Source organism: Lolium perenne, chromosome 4 (genome assembly GCF_019359855.2).
Source record: "Lolium perenne isolate Kyuss_39 chromosome 4, Kyuss_2.0, whole genome shotgun sequence".
Lineage (NCBI taxonomy): Eukaryota > Viridiplantae > Streptophyta > Magnoliopsida > Poales > Poaceae > Lolium > Lolium perenne.
Genome location: NC_067247.2, coordinates 94,695,701 through 94,719,123, shown reverse-complemented (window position 1 = coordinate 94,719,123; position 23,423 = coordinate 94,695,701).

Genomic DNA, 23,423 nt, shown 5'->3' with positions numbered 1-23,423 from the left:
TCCAACTCCGTGATGCTTGCTTCAGTCCATAAATAGAACGCTGAAGTTTGCATACCCTGCCAGCATTTTTAGGATCGACAAAACCTTCGGGTTGTACCATATACAACTCTTCCTCAATGTCACCATTAAGGAACGGCGTTTTGACATCCATCTGCCAAATCTCATAATCGAAAAATGCAGCTATTGCTAACAAAATCCTCACAGACTTTAGTTTCGCTACAGGTGAGAAAGTCTCATCGTAGTCAACTCCTTGAATTTGTCGGAAACCCTTTGCGACAAGTCGAGCTTTATAGACAGTAATATTACCATCAGCATCTGTTTTTCTCTTGAAGATCCATTTATTCTCGACAGCCTTGCGGCTATCAGGTAAGTCTACCAAAGTCCATACTTTGTTATCATACATGGATCCCATTTTGGATTTCATAGCTTCATGCCATTTGTTGGAATCTGGGCTCATCATCGCTTCTTCATACGTCGCAGGGTCTTCATCATTGTTGTCCACAATCATGACATTTAGACAAGGATCATACCAATCAGGAGTGGTACACTCCCTTGTCGATCTACGAGGTTCAGTAGCTACCTCGTTCGAAGTTTCATGATCATTATCATTTGCTTCCTCTCTTATCGGTGTAGGCTGTACAGGAACATCTTCTGACACTGCGCTACTCTGATCTACGAGAGAAGGTTCAATAACCTCATCGAGTTCTACTTTCCTTCCAGTCACTTATTTAGTGAGAAACTCCTTCTCAAGAAAGGTTCCGTTCTTGGCAACAAAGATTTTGCCTTCGGATCTGTGATAGAAAGTGTACCCAATAGTTGCTTTAGGGTATCCTATGAAGATGCATTTCTCCGCTTTGGGTTCTAGCTTGTCAGGTTGTAACCTTTTTACATAAGCTTCACAACCCCAAACTTTAAGGAACGACAGCTTAGGTTTCTTCTGAAACCACAATTCATACGGTGTCGTTTCAACGGATTTAGATGGTGCCCTATTTAAAGTGAATGCAGCTGTCTCTAATGCATAACCCCAAAACGATAACGGAAAATCAGTAAGAGACATCATAGAACGAACCATATCTAAGAGAGTTCGATTACGATGTTCGGACACACCATGCATTGCGCTGTGGTGTTCCCGGCGGTGTCAACTGTGAAAGTATTCCGCATTTCTTTAAATGCATGCCAAACTCATAACTCAGATATTCTCCTCCGTGATCAGAATGCAGAAACTTGATCTTCTTGTTACATTGATTTTCTACTTCACTTTGGAATTCCTTAAACTTCTAGAAAGTTTCGGACTTATGTTTCATAAAATAGATATACCCATATCTACTCAGATCATTCGTGAAGGTTAGAACATAATGATAACCACCGCGTGATGCTACACTCATTGGTCCGCACACATCGCTATGTATGATTTCCAATAAGTCTGTAGCTCGCTCCATTGTACCAGAAAATGGAGTCCTAGTCATTTTTCCCATTAGACATGCTTCGCATCTATCAAGTGACTCAAGAAATCCATTAGAATGGAGTTTCTTCATGCGCTTCACTCCAATATGACCAAGACGACAATGCCACATATAAGTAGAATTATCATTCAATTTAATTCGCTTAGCATCAATGTTATGAACATGTGTATCACTACTATCGAGATTTAACAAGAATAAACCATTCATCTCAGGCGCATGACCATAAAAGATATTATTCATAAAATAGAACAACCATTATTCTCTGACTTAAATGAATAACTGTCTTGCATTAAACAAGATCCAGATATAATGTTCATGCTCAACGCAGGCACCAAATAACAATTATTGAGGTTTAAAACTAATCCCGAAGGTAGATGTAGAGGGAGTGTGCTGACAACGATCACATCGACCTTGGATCCAATTCCAACGTGCATCGTCACCTTGTCCCTCGCTAGGCTTCGTTTATTCCATAGTTCCTGTTTCGAGTTACAAATGTGAGCAACCGAACCAGTATCAAATACCCAGGCACTAGTACGAGAACCAGTAAGATAGACATCTATAACATGTATATCAGATATACCTTTCTTCTTCTTGACAAGGCCGCTCTTCAGATCAGCCAAGTACTTGGAGAAATTACACTTCCAGTGCCCCTTCTCCTTGCAGTAATAGCACTCAGTATCAGGTTTAGGGCCAGCCTTAGGCTTATCAGGAGGCGCAGCAGCTTGATACGTCTCAAACGTATCTATAATTTCTTATGTTCCATGCTAGTTTTATGACAATACTCACATGTTTTATATACACTTTATATCATTATTATGCATTTTCCGGCACTAACCTATTAACAAGATGCCGAAGCGCCAGTTCCTGTTTTCTGCTGTTTTTGGTTTCAGAAATCCTACACAGGAAATATTCTCGGAATTGGACGAAACAAAAGCCCACGGTCTTGTTTTGCACGGGGCCTTCCAGAAGTCCGAAGGGGAGACGAAGAGGGGACGCGAGGCGCCCACACCCTAGGGCGGCGTGGTGAGGCCCCTGGCCGCGCGGGCCTGTGCGGTGGGGCCCTCGTGCCTCTCCCGACTCTGCCCTTCCGCCTATTTATTCCCTCCGTCGCGAAAACCCTATTACCGAGAGCGATGATACGATAAAACATATTGAGACGCCGCTGCCGCCAATCCCATCTAGGGGGATTCAGGAGATCGCCTCCGGCACCCGACCGGAGAGGGGAATCATCACCCGGAGGACTCTACATCACCATGATCGCCTCCGGACTGATGCGTGAGTAGTTCATCCTTGGACTATGGGTCCATAGCAGTAGCTAGATGGCTGTCTTCTCCTCTTGTGCTATCATGTTAGATCTTGTGAGCTGCCTATCATGATCAAGATCATCTATTTGTAATGCTACATGTTGTGTTTGTTGGGATCCGATGAATATGGAATACTATGTCAAGTTGATTATCAATCTATCATATATGTGTTGTTTATGATCTTGCATGCTCTCCGTTGCTAGTAGAGGCTCTGGCCAAGTTGATACTTGTGACTCCAAGAGGGAGTATTTATGCTCGATAGTGGGTTCATGCCTACATTGAATCTGGGACAGTGACTGAAAGTTCTAAGGTTGTGGATGTGCTGTTGCCACTAGGGAAAAACATCAATGCTTTGTCTAAGGATATTTGTGTTGATTACATTACGCACCATACTTAATGCAATTGTCTATTGTTTGCAACTTAATACTGGAAGGGGTGCGGATGCTAACCCGAAGGTGGACTTTTCAGGCATAGATGCATGCTGGATAGCGGTCTATGTTCTTTGTCGTAATGCCCTAAGTAAATCTCATATTGGTCATCATGATATGTATGTGCATTGTTATGCCCTCTCTATTTGTCAATTGCCCAACTGTAGTTTGTTCACCCAACATGCTATTTATCTTATTGGAGAGACACCACTAGTGAACTGCGGACCTCGATCCATTCTTTTACATCTGAAATACAATCTACTGCAATCATTGTTCTCTACTGTTCTTTGCAAACAAACATCATTCTCCACACCATACGTTTAATCCTTTGTTTACAGCAAGCCGGTGAGATTGACAACCTCACTGTTAAGTTGGGGCAAAGTATTTTGATTGTGTTGTGCAGGTTCCACGTTGGCGCCGGAATCCCTGGTGTTGCACCGCACTACACTCCTCCACCAACAACCTTCACGTGGCCTTCATCTCCTACTGGTTCGATAACCTTGGTTTCTTACTGAGGGAAAACTTGCTGCTGTACGCATCACACCTTCCTCTTGGGGTTCCCAACGGACGTGTGCTTCACGCGTTATCAAGCTCTTTTTCTGGCGCTGTTGCCGGGGAGATCAAGACACGCTGCAAGGGGAGTCTCTCACATCCAATCTCTTTACTTTGTTATTGTCTTGCTTTACTTTATTTTATTTTCTGCTTTGTTTTCTTTCTTTATATCAAAAACACAAAAAAATTAGTTACTTGCTTTACTTTATTTACTATCTTGTTTGCTTTCTTCATATCAAAAACACAAAAAAAATTAGTTACTTGCATTTACTTTATTTTATTTAGTTTTTTTTTACTTATTCACTACTGTTAAAAGGAGTAATCCTGAAGTTGAAGTTCGTTCGTTTAAGCAACAAGGGGGAGAATGTTTTAAAGATGCTTGGTATAGAATTAGTGATGCTCATCATAGGTGCACTAAGAAACACTCCACTATTATCCTACTTAGGAACTTTTATGTTGGTATCTCTAGCTGGAATAGGTATGTTCTTGATACTCTTGCGGGAGGTAATTTCCTAGGCACTCCTATTTTAGAAGCTAGTTGCATTATTGAGAGTCTAGTTGGAATACCACCTGTTAATGAAGCTAAAATTGAAATTTCTCTTGAAGATGTCATGAAAAAGTTGGAGGCCATAGAGAAAAATCTTCCAAGTGTTGAGACTAAATTGGGAATATTACTTGATAACACTGGTAAACTTGATAAATCTCTAAGTGGAATTAATGAGAGAATCGCAGTCTTAGAAACTTGTGCTACTCATGATAATCAAACCCATAGGATTAGTGAACTTGAAGAAGCTATGGGAACCTTGGGTTCAACTTTTTCTTCTCTTAAGTTTAAGGAGAAAGCTTATGTGGGTAAGGAGCAAAAGTTCATGTATGTCTCTAAGGTGCCTAAGCCAAAGAACTATTATAAGCCTAAAATTGATAAAGCCCTTAGTACCACTATGGGAAATTTAGATGATGGAGCATCTAAGATACCTATTGTGACAAGTTGTGAAAATTATGATGTTAATGCTTCATCTCTTGATAATACTTGATTCACACTTTCTGCGCCTAGCTGAAAGGCGTTAAAGAAAAGCGCTTATGGGAGACAACCCATTATTTTACTTCTGCAATTTTTTTTTATATTTGTGTCTTGGAAGTTGTTACTACTGTAGCAACCTCTCCTTATCTTTATTTTATTGCATTGTTGTGCCAAGTAAAGTCTTTGATGGTAAGGTTGATACTAGATTTGGATTTCTGCGCAGAAACAGATTTCTTGCTGTCACGAATTTGAGTAGATCTCTCTGTAGGTAACTCAGAAAATTCTGCCAATTTACGTGAGTGATCCTCAGATATGTACGCAACTTTCATTCAATTTGAGCATCTTCATCTGAGCATGTTAAGTGCCTCTAAAAAATTCATCTTTACGGACTGTTCTGTTTTGACAGATTCTGTCTTTTATTTCACATTGCCTCTTTTCCTATGTTGAATGGATTTCTTTGTTCCATTAACTTTCAGTAGCTTTGGGCAATGTCCAGAAGTGTTAAGAATGATTGTGTTACCTCTGAACATGTGAATTTTTGATTATGCACTAACCCTCTAATGAGTTTCTTTTGAGTTTGGTGTGGAGAAAGTTTTCAAAGGTCAAGAGAGGAGGATGATACAATATGATCAAGAAGAGTGAAAATTCTAAGCTTGGGGATGCCCCCGTGGTTCATCCCTGCATATTTCAAGAAGACTCAAGCATCTAAGCTTGGGGATGCCCAAGGCATCCCCTTCTTCATCGACAACTTATCAGGTCACCTCTACTGAAACTATATTTTTATTCCGTCACATCTTATGTGCTTTACTTGGAGCGTATGTATGTTTTTATTTTTGTTTATGTTTGAATAAAATCGGATCCTAGCATTCTTTGTGTGGGAGAAAGACACGCTCCACTGTTTCATATGAACACTGGTGTTCTTAGCTTTACTTTTAATGTACATGGCGAATGTTGAAACTACTTCGTTCATTGCTATTTGGTTGGAAACAGAAAATGCTTCATGTGGTAATTGGTATATTGTCTTAAATAATTTGATACTTGGCAATTGTTTTCCTCAAATAGATCATGTTTAAGCTCTTGCATCATGTAGATTGCGCCTATTAGTGGAGAATTACTGTAGAGCTTGTTGAAATTTGGTTTGCATGATTGGTCTCTCTAAAGTCTAGCTATTTTCTGGTGAATCGTTTGAACAACAAGGAAGACAGTGTAGAGTCTTATAATGCTTGCAATATGTTCTTATGTAAGTTTTGCTGTACCGGTTCATACTTGTGTTTGCTTCAAACAACCTTGCTAGCCAAAGCCTTGTACTGAGAGGAAATGCTTCTCGTTCATCCAAAACCTTGAGACAAAACCTACGCCATTTGTGTCCACCATACCTACCTACTATGTGGTATTTCTCTGCCATTCCAAAGTAAATTGCTTGCGTGCTACCTTTAAAACTTCATTCCTTGTCTTTGCAATACATAGCTCATGGGAAAATAGCCTTAAAAACTATTGTGGTAAAGAATATGTCGTTTATGTATCTTATTTCTTATAAGTTGCTTGTTGAGCGGTAACCATGTTTCTGGGGACGCCATCAACTATTACACCTTTGTTGAATATCATGTGAGTTGCTATGCATGTTCGTCTTGTCTGAAGTAAGGGTGATTTATCATGATTAAATGGTTTGAGTATGCATATTGTTAGAGAAGAACATTGGGCCGCTAACCAAAGCCATGTATCATGGTGGAAGTTTCAGTTTGGACATTAATCCTCAATCTATTATGAGAATATTATCTGTTGTTGAATGCTTATGCATTAAAGAGGAGTCCATTATCTGTTTTCTATGTTGTCCCGGTATGGATGTCCTCAAGTTGAGATCTATCAAAAACGAGAAATCAAATGCAATCTATCTCCTTGGACCTTTGTACAGGCGGCATAGAGGTACCCCTTTGTGACACTTGGTTGAAACATATGTAATGCAATGATAATCCATGGAAATCCAAGCTAATTAGGACAAGGTGCGAGCACTATTGGTATTTGATGCATGAAGCTTGCAACTTGTAGGATGTTTTATGCATAACACATATGAATTATTACTACTGTTGACAAAATTGTTTCTATGTTTTCAAAATAAAAGCTCTAGCACAAAAATAGTAATCCCTGCTTCCCTCTGCGAAGGGCCTTTCTTTTACTTTTATGTTGAGTCAGTTTACCTACTTCTTTCTATCTTAGAAGCAAACACTGGTCAACTGTGTGCATTGATTCCTACATATTTGCTTATATGCATTCATCATATTACTTTGTGTTGACAATTATCCATGAGATATACATGTTGAAGTTGAAAGCAACTGCTGAAACTTATATCTTCCTTTGTGTTGCTTCAAAACCTTCTATTAAGAATTTATTGCTTTATGAGTTAACTCATATGCAAGTATTATTGATGCTTGTCTTGAAAGTACTATTCATGAAAAGTCTTTGCTATATGATTCTGTTGTTTAGTCATTGTCTTTACCATTGCTTCGAATCACTTCATTCATCTCATATGCTTTACAATAGTATTGATCAAGATTATGATAGTAGCATGTCACTTCAGAAATTATCATTGTTATCGTTTACCTACTCGAGGGCGAGTAGGAACTAAGCTTGGGGATGCTTGATACGTCTCAAACGTATCTATAATTTCTTATGTTCCATGCTAGTTTTATGACAATACTCACATGTTTTATATACACTTTATATCATTATTATGCATTTTCCGGCACTAACCTATTAACAAGATGCCGAAGCGCCAGAAACTGTTTTCTGCTGTTTTTGGTTTCAGAAATCCTACACAGGAAATATTCTCGGAATTGGACGAAACAAAAGCCCACGGTCTTATTTTGCACGGGGCCTTCCAGAAGTCCGAAGGGGTGACGAAGAGGGGACGCGAGGCGCCCACACCCTAGGGCGGCGCGGTGGGGCCCCTGGCCGCGCCGGCCTGTGGGGTGGGGCCCTCGTGCCTCTCCCGACTCTGCCCTTCCGCCTATTTATCCCCTCTGTCGCGAAAACCCTATTACCGAGAGCCACGATACGAGAAAACATACTGAGACGCCACCGCCGCCAATCCCATCTCGGGGGATTCAGGAGATCGCCTCCGGCACCCTGCCGGAGAGGGGAATCATCACCCGGAGGACTCTACATCACCATGATCGCCTTCGGACTGATGCGTGAGTAGTTCATCCTTGGACTATGGGTCCATAGCAGTAGCTAGATGGTTGTCTTCTCCTCTTGTGCTATCATGTTAGATCTTGTGAGCTGCCTATCATGATCAAGATCATCTATTTGTAATGCTACATGTTATGTTTGTTGGGATCCGATGAATATGGAATACTATGGCAAGTTGATTATCAATCTATCATATATGTGTTGTTTATGATCTTGCATGCTCTCTGTTACTAGTAGAGGCTCTGGCCAAGTTGATACTTGTGACTCCAAGAGGGAGTATTTATGCTCGATAGTGGGTTCATGCCTCCATTGAATCTGGGACAGTGATAGAAAGTTCTAAGGTTGTGGATGTGCTGTTGCCACTAGGGATAAAACATCAATGCTTTGTCTAAGGATATTTGTGTTGATTACATTACGCACCATACTTAATGCAATTGTCTGTTGTTTGCAACTTAATACTGGAAGGGGTGCGGATGCTAACCCGAAGGTGGACTTTTTAGGCATAGATGCATGCTGGATAGCGGTCTATGTTCTTTGTCGTAATGCCCTAAGTAAATCTCATATTAGTCATCATGATATGTATGTGCATTGTTATGCCCTCTCTATCTGTCAATTGCCCAACTGTAATTTGTTCACCCAACATGCTATTTATCTTAGGGATTTCTGTTTTCGTGCCCTCGGTTCCTTAGTTGTGCTCAGTTTTCCCCAGCTCCTTAGTTTTTCCTCAGTTTTCCCCAAGTCCTTGTTTGAAACCCGCAGAAGCAGCTCAGATGGCAGGATTCCCGTTAAGTTGACTGTTCCGTGCTGACGTGTGGGGCCGCGTCGTGTGGGCCCTTGTCGCGTGGAGCTGGTAGAAAGGGACCGCGTGGGACAGGACGAGATAGCGTTTCGTTGCACGTGAGCAGGAGCTGAGTTTTGTCTCTCTCTGCCCAAATTGGCATTTTCCCTTTTAAGAGCACCTTTTCCCCTCTTTCTCTCTCTGTCTTTTTCACCAAATTAGTATCAACTAGAGAAGCTTCTATTTCTGCCTTTTGACACTCGTTTTTTGCCCAATATGGCAGCAAATCTAGAATCTAGTATATGATAAATTCACAGCAGCATAATCAGAAAAGTAAATATAATACATAAACTGCATACAGCAGCCAAAAGCAGCCAATAATATTGTTAATATTCACGACAAACTAAGATGAAAAAAAATACAAGACGCACGCAATGTATGGCCAGCTAGAAGATTCCTCATTGCTCATATATTTCTTCGTCGCCCCATTCGTGCATTATCCCAGGGAAATATTCATTGAACTCCTTCCGTCTGCGGTGTGCGGCCAATACATCCTCCAGACGGTATGGCCTGGGTTCATTTCTCAGACCATAGTTTCTCATTCTATCCACATACCGTGGCCACTCATCCCAGGCCTTTGTATCATGAATGTACTCTCTGATATAACCCAAATCGGCGTAGTAGATGCAGCCAAGTCGAAGTGTCGGGTGCACTCTGGTGTCAATGGAGATACACCGGATATAATGCACGAAGAAGGCATGACTGCCAATATTACTGACGGGATGGAGAGAGCGGCTCTGAGTGTCCACACGGTACACCAATGGTTGGTCCTCCAAAAGCATGTTGTCCAACAACACAAGCAGCAGATCACCATCCAACTTCACAAGATAGAACTTGTCATTTCCAAGTTGTGGAAATGAAATTAGTGTCTCCATCTTGACAGTGCTCGCGCGCTGCTGCAAATGTACATTGGTGCACACTATTCTGCCGGACTCAAAATTATCCACAGCTATTGCATACAGTTCACCATTGAACAGGGTAATGCAACGCAAACCATGGTTCTCCATCGAAAAACTACCATCTCCCCAATCTTCATATATATCCTTAGTTGGAGTGCTCTCATCGACCCAACTAATTTCGTTTGGGTAATGTGAGCAAACGAAGACCATAGTCGGGGATTTGATTACAGCGACTGAATTCAGAAAAACAGATGGCATCTGCGCCTCAAACATAGTGTTCGATGCCTTTGTGAGTGGGTTCAGAAGCCGTATCTTGTGCGGCGGGTTCTTCTGGGCAAGCACGATGACACCACGGCAAAAGCCGACGAAGTAGTATCTAAAATATATTGATGAAGATAACATTCAGCACTAAGATTGAAAATAAGAATAGATTAACCCTATAGATATGGAGGAATTTGGAGGAATTTGAACCTTGCACGAACTTCCGATAGATCTATGGTGATGTAGCGGGATGTGCCGAGTTGGAGGAAGGTGAACTCAGCGGCGCGTGGAAGGGCGTGGTCTACCATGATCCATTCGTGCAGGTGCACATCGGGCTCAGGTAAACCTGAGCGCCAGTTTCTACAGACTTGCCTCATAGCAGAGTAGGCGTCCACGTACTCCTCATTCGCCAGTAAGCATTCGCCGATCTTGTGAAGTGGTCCGTCACCCATGAGAGAGGCCCAGCTCACGGAGGCGTGATACGTCTCCAACGTATCGATAATTTCTTATGTTCCATGCTTGTTTTATGATAATACCTACATATTTTATACATACTTTACGTCATATTTATGCATTTTCTGGCACTAACCTATTAACAAGATGCCGAAGAGCCAGTTGCTGTTTTCTGCTGTTTTTGGTTTCAGAAATCCTAGTAAGGAAATATTCTCGGAATTGGACGAAATCAACGCCCAGGATCTTATTTTCCCACGAAGCTTCCAGAACACCGGGGGAGATACGAAGTGGGGCGACGAGGCGACGCCACGCTAGGGTGGCGCGGCCCAGGCCCTGGCCGCGTGGCCCTACTGTGTGGGCCCCTCGTGGCGCCCCCTGACCTACCCTTCCGCCTACTTAAACCTTCATCGATAATAGTTCCAGTACCGAGAGCCACGATACGGAAAACCTTCCAGAGACGCCGCCGCCGCCAATCCCATCTCGGGGGATTCAGGAGATCGCCTCCGGCACCCTGCCGGAGAGGGGAATCATCTCCCGGAGGAATCTTCACCGCCATGGTCGCCTCCGGAGTGATGAGTGAGTAGTTCACCCCTGGACTATGGGTCCATAGCAGTAGCTAGATGGTCGTCTTCTCCTAATTGTGCTATCATTGTTGGATCTTGTGAGCTACCTAACATGATCAAGATCATCTATCTGTAATGCTACATGTTGCGTTTGTTGGGGTCCGATGAATAATGAATGCTATGTTATGTTGATTATCAATCTATCATCTATGTGTTGTTTATGATCTTGCATGCTCTCCGTTGCTAGTAGAGGCTCTGGCCAAGTCGTTACTTGTAACTCCAAGAGGGAGTATTTATGCTCGATAGTGGGTTCATGCCTCCATTAAATCTGGGACAGTGACAGAAAGTTCTAAGGTTGTGGATGTGCTATTGTCTAAGGATGTATTTGTTGATTACATTACGCACCATACTTAATGCAATTGTCTGTTGTTTGCAACTTAATACTGGAAGGGGTTCGGATGATAACCTGAAGGTCGACTTTTTAGGCATAGATGCATGATGGATAGCGGTCTATGTACTTTGTCGTAATGCCCAATTGAATCTCACACTACTCATCATAACATGTATGTGCATTGTCATGCTATCTTTATTTGTCAATTGCCCAACTGTAATTTGTTCACCCAACATGCTATTTCTTATCGGAGAGACACCACTAGTGAACTGTTGACCCCGGTCCATTCTTTTACATCGAATACAATCTACTGCAATACTTGTTCTCACTGTTTTCTGCAAACATCATCATCCACACTATACATCTAATCCTTTGTTACAGCAAGCCGGTGAGATTGACAACCTCACTGTTACGTTGGGGCAAAGTACTTTGGTTGTGTTGTGCAGGTTCCACGTTGGCGCCGGAATCCCTGGTGTTGTGCCGCACTACACTTCGCCGCCATCAACCTTCAACGTGCTTCTTGGCTCCTACTGGTTCGATAAACCTTGGTTTCTTACTGAGGGAAAACTTGCCGCTGTACGCATCACACCTTCCTCTTGGGGTTCCCAACGGACGCGTGTTGTACGCGTATCAAGCTCTTTTTCTGGCGCCGTTGCCGGGGAGATCAAGACACGCTGCAAGGGGAGTCTCCTACATCCAATCTCTTTACTTTGTTTTTTGTCTTGCTTTACTTTATTTTATCTACTGCTTTGTTTACTCATTATATCAAAATACAAAAAATTTAGTTACTTGTTTTACTTTACTTAATTCCATGCATGTTTTTATTTCACTAGTTAGGCTTAATGGAAAACAACAAAAATATTAGAGATCTTTATAGTATTTATCTTGAGTTAGGACATGAGGTGTTTGAAGAGAAAATTAAAAAACCTATGGAACTTTATATGCGTGCTAATGGCAATGTTATTAGTATGAATGCTTTGAACACTATTATTGCTAATGCTATGGAAGAATTTAAGCTTGGGGAAGCTGGTTTTGATGAGCATGATATTTTTAGTCCCCCAAGCATGGAGGAGAAAATTTACTTTGATGATACTTTGCCTCCCATTTATGATGATAGTGGTATTTTGGTGCCACCTACTATGGAGGATAAAGTTTATTATGATTATACTATGCCTCCTATATTTGATGAGAATAAAAATGATAGCTACTTTGTTGAATTTGCTCCCACTACAATTAATAAGAATGACTATGCTCATGTTGGGAGTAGTAATTATTTTATGCATGAGACTCATGATAAGAATGCTTTATGTGATAGTTATATTGTTGAGTTTGTTCATGATTCTACTGGAAATTATTATGAGAGAGGAAAATATGGTTGTAGAAGTTTTCATGTTAGTAAAACACCTCTCTATATGCTGAAAATCTTGAAGTTACTCGTGTTTTATCTTCCTATGCTTGTCACTTTGCTCCTCATGAATTCATTTGTGTACAAGATTCCTTTTCATAGGAAGTGGGTTAGGCTTAAATTTGTTTCGTACTTGCTTTTTGATGCTCTCTTTGCTTCAACTCTCATCCTTATGTGAGCATCATTAAAATTACTGAGTCCATCTTAATGGCTATAAAGAAAGCACTTCTTGGGAGATAACCCATGTTTTTATATTGTTACTATTTTGTTGTGTCTTGGAAGTTGTTACTACTGTAGCAACCTCTCCTTATCTTAATTTTGTTGCATTGTTGTGCCAAGTAAAGTCTTTGATAGTAAGGTTCATACTAGATTTGGATTACTGCGCAGAAACAGATTTCTTGCTGTCACGAATTTGGGTTGAATTCTCTGTAGGTAACTCAGAAAATTCTGCCAATTTACGTGAGTGATCCTCGGATATGTACGCAACTTTCATTCAATTTGAGCATTTTCATTTGAGCAAGTCTGGTGCCTCTTAAAAATTCGTCTTTACGGACTGTTCTGTTTTGACAGATTCTGCCTTTTATTTCACATTGCCTGTTTTGCTATGCTTGATGGATTTCTTTGTTCCATTAACTTTCAGTAGCTTTGTGCAATGTCCAGAAGTGTTAAGAATGATTATGTCACCTCTGAACATGTGAATTTTGATTATGCACTAACCCTCTAATGAGTTGTTTTGAGTTTGGTGTGGAGGAAGTTTTCAAGGATCAAGAGAGGAGGATGATACAATATGATCAAGGAGAGTGAAAGCTCTAAGCTTGGGGATGCCCCCGGTGGTTCATCCCTGCATATTTCAAGAAGACTCAAGCATCTAAGCTTGGGGATGCCCAAGGCATCCCCTTCTTCATCGACAACATTATCAGGTTCCTCTAGTGAAACTATATTTTTATTTCGTCACATCTTATGTGCTTTACTTGGAGCGTCTGTATGTTTTTGTTTTGTTTTGTTTGAATAAGATGGATCCTATCATTCATTGTGTGGGAGAGAGACACGCTCCTCTGTTGCATATGGACAAATATGTCCTTAGCTTTACTCATAATGTTCATGGCGAAGGTCAAAACTGCTTCGTTAAATTGTTATATGGTTGGAAACGGGAAATGCTACATGTGGTAATTGGTAGAATGTCTTGAATAATTTGATACTTGGCAATTGTTGTGCTCATAAAGATCATGTTTAAGCTCTTGCATCATATACTTTGCACCTATTAGTGAAGAAATACATAGAGCTTGCTAAAATTTGATTTGCATGATTGGTCTCTCTAAGGTCTAGATATTTTCTAGTAAGGGTCGAACATCAAGGAAGACGGTGTAGAGTCTTATAATGCTTGCAATATGTTTTTATGTGAGTTTTGCTGTACTGGTTCATACTTGTGTTTGCTTCAAATAACCTTGCTATCCTAAGCCTTGTATTGAGAGGGATTACTTCTCGTGCATCCAAATCCTTGAGCCAATAACTATGCCATTAGTGTCCACCATACCTACCTACTACATGGTATTTCTCTGCCATTCCAAAGTAAATTGCTTGAGTGCTACCTTTAAATTTCTATTCTTTGTCTTTGCAATATATAGCTCATGGGACAAATAGCCTAAAAACTATTGTGGTATTTGATACGTCTCCGACGTATCGATAATTTCGTATGTTCCATGCCACATTATTGATGATATCTACATGTTTTATGCATACTTTATGTCATATTTATGCATTTTTCGGCACTAACCTATTAACGAGATGCCGAAGAGCCAGTTGCTGTTTTCTGCTGTTTTTGGTTTCAGAAATCCTAGTAAGGAAATATTCTCGGAATTGGACGAAATCAACGCTCAGGGGCCTATTTTCACACGAAGCTTCCAGAAGACCGAAGATGATACGAAGTGGGGCCACGAGGTGGCCAGACACCAGGGCGGCGTGGCCTGGGCCTTGGCCGCGCCGGCCTGTCGTGTGGGGCCCTCGTGTGGCCCCCTGACCTATCTCCTACGCCTACTTATAGCCTTCGTCGCGAAACCCCCAATACCGAGAGCCACGATACGGAAAACCTTCCAGAGACGCCGCCGCCGCCAGTCCCATCTCGGGGGATTCAGGAGATCGCCTCCGGCACCCTGCCGGAGAGGGGAATCATCTTCCGGAGGACTCTTCACCGCCATGGTCGCCTCCGGAGTGATGAGTGAGTAGTTCACCCCTGGACTATGGGTCCATAGCAGTAGCTAGATGGTCGTCTTCTCCTAATTATGCTTCATTGTCGGGTCTTGTGAGCTGCCTAATATGATCAAGATCATCTATCTGTAATGCTATATGTTGTGTTTGTTGGGATCCGATGGATAGAGAATACTATGTTATGTTGATTATCAATCTATTACCTATGTGTTGTTTATGATCTTGCATGCTCTCCGTTATTAGTAGAGGCTCTGGCCAAGTTTTTACTCTTAACTCCAAGAGGGAGTATTTATGCTCGATAGTGTGTTCATGCCTCCACTAAATCTGGGACAGTGACAGAAAGTTCTAAGGTTGTGGATGTGCTGTTGCCACTAGGGATAAAACATCGATGCTATGTCCGAGGATATAGTTGTTGATTACATTACTAACCATACTTAATGCAATTGTCTATTGTTTGCAACTTAATACTGGAAGGGGTTCGGATGATAACCTGAAGGTGGACTTTTTAGGCATAGATGCATGCTGGATAGCGGTCTATGTACTTTGTCGTAATGCCCAATTAAATCTCACTATACTCATCATATCATGTATGTGCATGGTCATGCCCTCTCTATTTGTCAATTGCCCAACTGTAATTTGTTCACCCAACATGCTATTTATCTTATGGGAGAGACACCACTAGTGAACTGTGAACCCCGGTCCATTCTTTTACATCGAATACAATCTACTGCAATACTTGTTCTACTGTTTTCTGCAAACAATCATCATCCACACTATACATCTAATCCTTTGTTACAGCAAGCCGATGAGATTGACAACCTCACTGTTTCGTTGGGGCAAAGTACTTTGGTTGTGTTGTGCAGGTTCCACGTTGGCGCCGGAATCCCTGGTGTTGCGCCGCACTACATCTCGCCACCATCAACCTTCATCGTGCTTCTTGGCTCCTACTGGTTCGATAAACCTTGGTTTCTTACTGAGGGAAAACTTGTCGCTGTACGCATCACACCTTCCTCTTGGGGTTCCCAACGGACGCGTGTTGTACGCGTATCAAGCAGATTTTCTGGCGTCGTTGCCGGGGAGATCAAGACACGCTGCAAGGGGAGTCTCCACATTCCAATCTCTTTACTTTGTTTTTGTCTTGCTTTATTTTATTTACTACTTTGTTTGCTGCACTAAATCAAAATACAAAAAAATTAGTTGCTAGTTTTACTTTATTTGCTATCTTGTTTGCTATATCAAAAACACAAAAAACTTAGTTACTTGCATTTACTTTATCTAGTTTGCTTTATTACTATTGCTAAAATGAGTAATCCTGAAGTTGATGTTCGTTCGTTTAAGCAACAAGGGGGAGAATGTTTAAAAGATGCTTGGTATAGAATTAGTGATGCCCATAATAGGTGCACTAAGAAACACTCCACCACTATCCTACTCAGGAATTTTTATGTTGGTATCTCTAGCTGGAATAGGTATGTTCTTGATTGTCTCACGGGAGGTAACTTCCTAGGTACTCCTGCTTTAGAAGCTAGTTGCATTATTGAGAGTCTATTTGGAATACCACCTGTTAATGAAGTTAAAATTGAAACCTCTCTTGAAGATGTCATGAAAAAGTTGGAAACCATAGAGCAAAATCTTCCAAGTATTGATACTACTTTGGGAGCATTACTTGATAGCACTGATAAACTTGATAAATCTCTAGGTGGAATTAATGAGAGAATCACCATCTTAGAATATTGTGCTATTCATGATAATCAAACCCAGAGGATTAGCGAACTTGAAGAGGCTATGGGAACATTGGGTTCAACCTTTTCATCTATAAAGTTTAGAGAGAAAGCTTATGTGGGTAAGGAGCAAAAGTTCATGTATGTCTCTAAGGTGCCTAAACCAAAAAGCTATTATAGGCCTAAAATTGATAAAGCTCTTAAAACCACTATAGATAAGGGAGCATCTAATATCCCCAATGGGACAAATTGTGAAAATTATGATGTTGATACATCGTCTCTTGATAATACTTGATATACACTTTCTGCGCCTAGCTGAAAGGAGTTAAAGAAAAGCGCTTATGGGAGACAACCCATGTTTTTACTACAGTACTTTTATTTTATATTTGAGTCTTGGAAGTTGTTACTACTGTAGCAACCTCTCCTTATCTTAGTTTTGTGCATTGTTGTTCCATGTAAAGTCGTTGATAGTAAGGTTCATACTAGATTTGGATTACTGCGCAGAAACAGATTTCTTTGCTGTCACGAATCTGGGCCTAATTCTCTGTAGGTAACTCAGAAAATTATGCCAATTTACGTGAGTGATCCTCAGATATGTACGCAACTTTCATTCAGTTTGAGAATTCTCATTTGAGCAAGTCTGGTGCCTCAATAAAATTCGCCTTTACAAACTGTTCTGTTTTGATAGATTCTGCCTTTTATTTCTCATTGCCTGTTTTGCTATGCTTGATGGATTTTTCGATTGCATCAACTTTCAGTAGCTTTGTGCAATGTCCAGAAGTGTTAAGAATGATTATGTCACCTCTGAAGATGTAAATTTTAATTGTGCACTAACCCTCTAATGAGTTGTTTTGAGTTTGGTGTGGAGGAAGTTTTCAAGGATCAAGAGAGGAGGATGATACAATATGATCAAGGAGAGTGAAAGCTCTAAGCTTGGGGATGCCCCGGTGGTTCACCCCTGCATATTTCAAGAAGACTCAAGCGTCTAAGCTTGGGGATGCCCAAGGCATCCCCTTCTTCATCGACAACATTATCAGGTTCCTCTAGTGAAACTATATTTTTATTCCATCACATCTTATGCACTTTGCTTGGAGCATTGGTTTGTTTTTGTTTTTGTTTTGTTTGAATAAACTGGATCCTAGCATTCGTTGTATGGGAGAGAGACACGCTCCGCTGTTGCATATGGACAAATATGTCCTTAGGCTTTACTCATAATATTCATGGCGAAGGTTGAATCTTCTTCGTTAAATTGTTATATGGTTGGAAACGGAAAATGATGCATGTAGTGATTGGTAAAATGTCTTGGATAATGTGATACTTGGCAATTGTTGTGCTCATTTTTAAGCTCTTGCATCATATACTTTGCACCTATTAATGAAGAAATACATAGAGCTTGCTAAAATTTGGTTTGCATAATTGGTCTCTCTAAGGTCTAGATAATTTCTAGTATTGGGTTGAACAACAAGGAAGACGGTGTAGAGTCTTATAATGTTTACAATATGTCTTTTATGTGAGTTTTGCTGCACTGCTTCATCCTTGTGTTTGTTTCAAATAATCTTGCTAGCCTAAACCTTGTATCGAGAGGGAATACTTCTCATGCATCCAAAATCCTTGAGCCAACCACTATGCCACTTGTGTCCACCATACCTACCTACTACATGGTATTTCTCCGCCATTCCAAATTAAATTGCTTGAGTGCTACCTTTAAAATTTCTATCCTCTACCTTTGCAATATATAGCTCATGGGACAAATGGCCTAAAAACTATTGTGGTATTGAATATGTACTTATGCACTTTATCTCTTATTAAGTTGCTTGTTGTGCGATAACCATGTTCCTGGGGACGCCATCAACTACTCTTTGTTGAATATCATGTGAGTTGCTATGCATGTCCGTCTTGTCTGAAGTAAGGGAGATTTACCACTAGAATGGTTAGAGCATGCATAATGTTAGAGAAGAACATTGGGCCGCTAACTAAAGCCATGATCCATGGTGGAAGTTTCAGTTTTGGACAAATATCCTCAATCTCATATGAGAAAATTAATAATTGTTGAATGCTTATGCATAAAAGAGGAGTCCATTATCTGTTGTCTATGTTGTCCCGGTATGGATGTCTAAGTTGAGAATAATCAATAGCGAGAAATCCAATGCGAGCTTTCTCCTTAGACCTTTGTACAAAGGCATAGAGGTACCCCTTTGTGACACTTGGTTAAAACATATGTATTGCGATGATAATCCAGGTAATCCGAGCTAATTAGGACAAGGTGCGGGCACTATTAGTATACTATGCATGAGGCTTGCAACTTGTAGGATATAATTTACATAACACATATGCTTTATTACTACCGTTGACAAAATTGTTTCTTGTTTTCAAAACCAAAGCTCTAGCACAAATATAGCAATCAATGCTTCCCTCTGTGAAGGGCCCTTCTTTTAATTTTTATGTTGAGTCAGTTCACCTATTTCTCTCCATCTCAAGAAGCAAACACTTGTGTGAACTGTGCATTGATTCCTACATACTTGCATATTGCACTTGTTATATTACTTTACATTGACAATATCCATGAGATATACATGTTACAAGTTGAAAGCAACCGCTGAAACTTAATCTTCCTTTGTGTTGCTTCAATACCTTTATTTGATTTATTGCTTTATGAGTTAACTCTTATGCTAGACTTATTGATGCTTGTCTTGAAAGTACTATTCATGAAAAGTCTTTGCCTTATGATTCATTTGTTTACTCATTGCATTACCATTTTTTGGATCGCTGCATTCATTACATATGTTTACAATAGTATGATCAAGGTTATGATGGCATGTCACTCCAGAAATTATCTTTGTTATCATTTACCTGCTCGGGACGAGCAGGAACTAAGCTTGGGGATGCTGATACGTCTCCGACGTATCGATAATTTCTTATGTTCCATGCAACATTATTGATGATATCTACATGTTTTATGCATACTTTATGTCATATTTATGCATTTTCCGGCACTAACCTATTAACGAGATGCCGAAGAGCCAGTTGCTGTTTTCTGCTGTTTTTGGTTTTAGAAATCCCAGTAAGGAAATATTCTCGGAATTGGACGAAATCAACGCCCATGGGCCTATTTTCACACGAAGCTTCCAGAAGACCGAAGATGATACGAAGTGGGGCCACGAGGTGGCCAGACACCAGGGCGGCGCGGCCTGGGCCTTGGCCGCGCCGGCCTGTCGTGTGGTCCCCTCGTGTGGCCCCCTGACCTATCTCCTCCGCCTACTTATAGCCTTCGTCGCGAAACCCCTAGTACCGAGAGCCACGATACGAAAAACCTTCCAGAGACGCCGCCGCCAATCCCATCTTGGGGGATTCAGGAGATCACCTCCGGCACCCTGCCGGAGAGGGGAATCATCTCCCGGAGGACTCTTCACCGCCATGGTCGCCTCTGGAGTGATGAGTGAGTAGTTCACCCCTGGACTATGGGTCCATAGCAGTAGCTAGATGGTCGTCTTCTCCTAATTATGCTTCATTGTCGGGTCTTGTGAGCTGCCTAACATGATCAAGATCATCTATTTGTAATGCTATATGTTGTGTTTGTTGGGATCCGATGGATAGAGAATACTATGTTATGTTGATTATCAATCTATTACCTATGTGTTTTTTATGATCTTGCATGCTCTCCGTTATTAGTAGAGGCTCTGGCCAAGTTTTTACTCTTAACTCCAAGAGGGAGTATTTATGCTCGATAGTGGGTTCATGCCTCCATTAAATCTGGGACATTGACAGAAAGTTCTAAGGTTGTGGATGTGCTGTTGCCACTAGGGATAAAACATCGATGCTATGTCCGAGGATGTAGTTGTTGATTACATTACGCACCATACTTAATGTAATTGTCTGTTGTTTGCAACTTAATACTGGAAGGGGTTTGGATGATAACCTGAAGGTGGACTTTTTAGACATAGATGCATGCTGGATAGCGGTCTATGTACTTTGTCGTAATGCCCAATTAAATCTCACTATACTCATCATATCATGTATGTGCATGGTCATGCCCTCTCTATTTGTCAATTGCCCAACTGTAATTTGTTCACCCAACATGCTATTTATCTTATGGGAGAGACAGCACTAGTGAACTGTGGACCCCGGTCCATTCTTTTACATCGAATACAATCTACTGCAATACTTGTTCTACTGTTTTCTGCAAACAATCATCATCCACACTATACATCTAATCCTTTGTTACAGCAAGCCGGTGAGATTGACAACCTCACTGTTTCGTTGGGGAAAAGTACTTTGGTTGTGTTGTGCAGGTTCCACGTTGGCGCCGGAATCCCTGGTGTTGCGCCGCACTACATCTCGCCGCCATCAACCTTCAACGTGCTTCTTGGCTCCTACTGGTTCGATAAACCTTGGTTTCTTACTAAGGGAAAACTTACCGATGTACGCATCACACCTTCCTCTTGGGGTTCCCAACGGACGCGTGCTGTACGCGTATCAGTATTGAATATGTACTTATGAATCTTATTTCTTATTAAGTTGCTTGTTGTGCAATAACCATGTTCCTGGGGACACCATCAACTACCCTTTGTTGAATATCATGTGAGTTTCTATGCACGTTCGTCTTGTCTGAAGTAAGGGCGATTTACCATGAGTTGAATGGTTTGAGCATGCATATTGTTAGAGAAGAACATTGGGCCGCTAACTAAAGCCATGATCCATGGTGGAAGTTTCAGTTTTGGATAACAATCCTCAATCTCTAATGAGAATTTGTTGTTGAATGCTTAAGCATTAAAGAGGAGTCCATTATCTGTTGTCTATGTTGCCCCGGTATGGATGTCTAAGTTGAGAATAATCAAAAGCGAGAAATCCAATGCGAGCTTTCTCCTTAGACCTTTGTACAGGCGGCATAGAGGTACCCCTTTGTGATACTTGGTTAAAACATATGTACTGCAGTGATAATCCAGGTAATCCGAGCTAATTAGGACAAGGTGCGGGCACTATTGGTAATCTATGCATGAGGCTTGCAACTTGTAGGATATAATTTACATAACACATATGCTTTATTACTACCGTTGACAAAATTGTTTCTTGTTTTCAAAATAAAAAGCTCTAGCACAAATATAGCAATCGATGCTTCCCTCTGCGAAGGGCCTTTCTTCTACTTTTATGTTGAGTCAGTTTACCTATTTCCTCCCATCTCAAGAAGCAAACACTTGTGTTAACTGTGCATTGATTCTTACATACTTGCATATTTGCATTCATCATATTACTTTATGTTGACAACTATCCAGGAGATATACATGTTACAAGTTGAAAGCAACCGTTGAAACTTAATCTTCCTTTGTGTTGCTTCAATACCTTTACTATGAATTTATTGCTTTATGAGTTAACTCTTATGCAAGACTTATTGATGCTTGTCTTGAAAGTACTATTCATGAAAAGTCTTTGCTATATGATTCAGTTGTTTACTCATTGTCTTTACTATTGCTTTGGATCGCTGCATTCATTACATGTGCTTACAATAGTATTGATCAAGATTATGATGGCATATCACTTCAGAAATTATCTTTGTTATCGTTTACCTACTCGGGACGAGTAGGAACTAAGCTTGGGGATGCTGATACGTCTCCAACGTATCGATAATTTCTTATGTTCCATGCTTGTTTTATGATAATACCTACATGTTTTATACATACTTTATGTCATATTTATGCATTTTCCGGCACTAACCTATTAACAAGATGCTGAAGAGCCAGTTGCTGTTTTCTGCTGTTTTTGGTTTCAGAAATCCTAGTAAGGAAATATTCTCGGAATTGGACGAAATCAACGCTCAGGATCTTATTTTCCCACGAAGCTTCCAGAACACCGGGGGAGATACGAAGTGGGGCGACGAGGCGACGCCACGCTAGGGCGGCGCGGCCCAGGCCCTGGCCGCGCGGCCCTACTGTGTGGGCCCCTCGTGGCGCCCCCTGACCTACCCTTCCGCCTACTTAAGCCTTCGTCGATAATAGTTCCAGTACCGAGAGCCACGATACGGAAAATCTTCCAGAGAAGCCGCTGCCGCCAATCCCATCTCGGGGGATTCAGGAGATCGCCTCCGGCACCCTGCCGGAGAGGGGAATCATCTCCCGGAGGACTCTTCACCGCCATGGTCGCCTCCGGAGTGATGAGTGAGTAGTTCACCCCTGAACTATGGGTCCATAGCAGTAGCTAGATGGTCGTCTTCTCCTAATTGTGCTATCATTGTTGGATCTTGTGAGCTGCCTAACATGATCAAGATCATCTATCTGTAATGCTACATGTTGCGTTTGTTGGGGTCCGATGAATAATGAATGCTATGTTATGTTGATTATCAATCTATCATCTATGTGTTGTTTATGATCTTGTATGCTCTCCGTTGCTAGTAGAGGCTCTGGCCAAGTCGTTACTTGTAACTCCAAGAGGGAGTATTTATGCTCGATAGTGGGTTCATGCCTCCATTAAATCTGGGACAGTGACAGAAAGTTCTAAGGTTGTGGATGTGCTGTTGCCACTAGGGATAAAACATCAATGCTATGTCTAAGGATGTATTTGTTGATTACATTACACACCATACTTAATGCAATTGTCTGTTGTTTGCAACTTAATACTGGAAGGGGTTCGGATGGTAACCTGAAGGTGGACTTTTTAGGCATAGATGCATGCTGGATAGCGGTCTATGTACTTTGTCGTAATGCCCAATTGAATCTCACACTACTCATCATAACATGTATGTGCA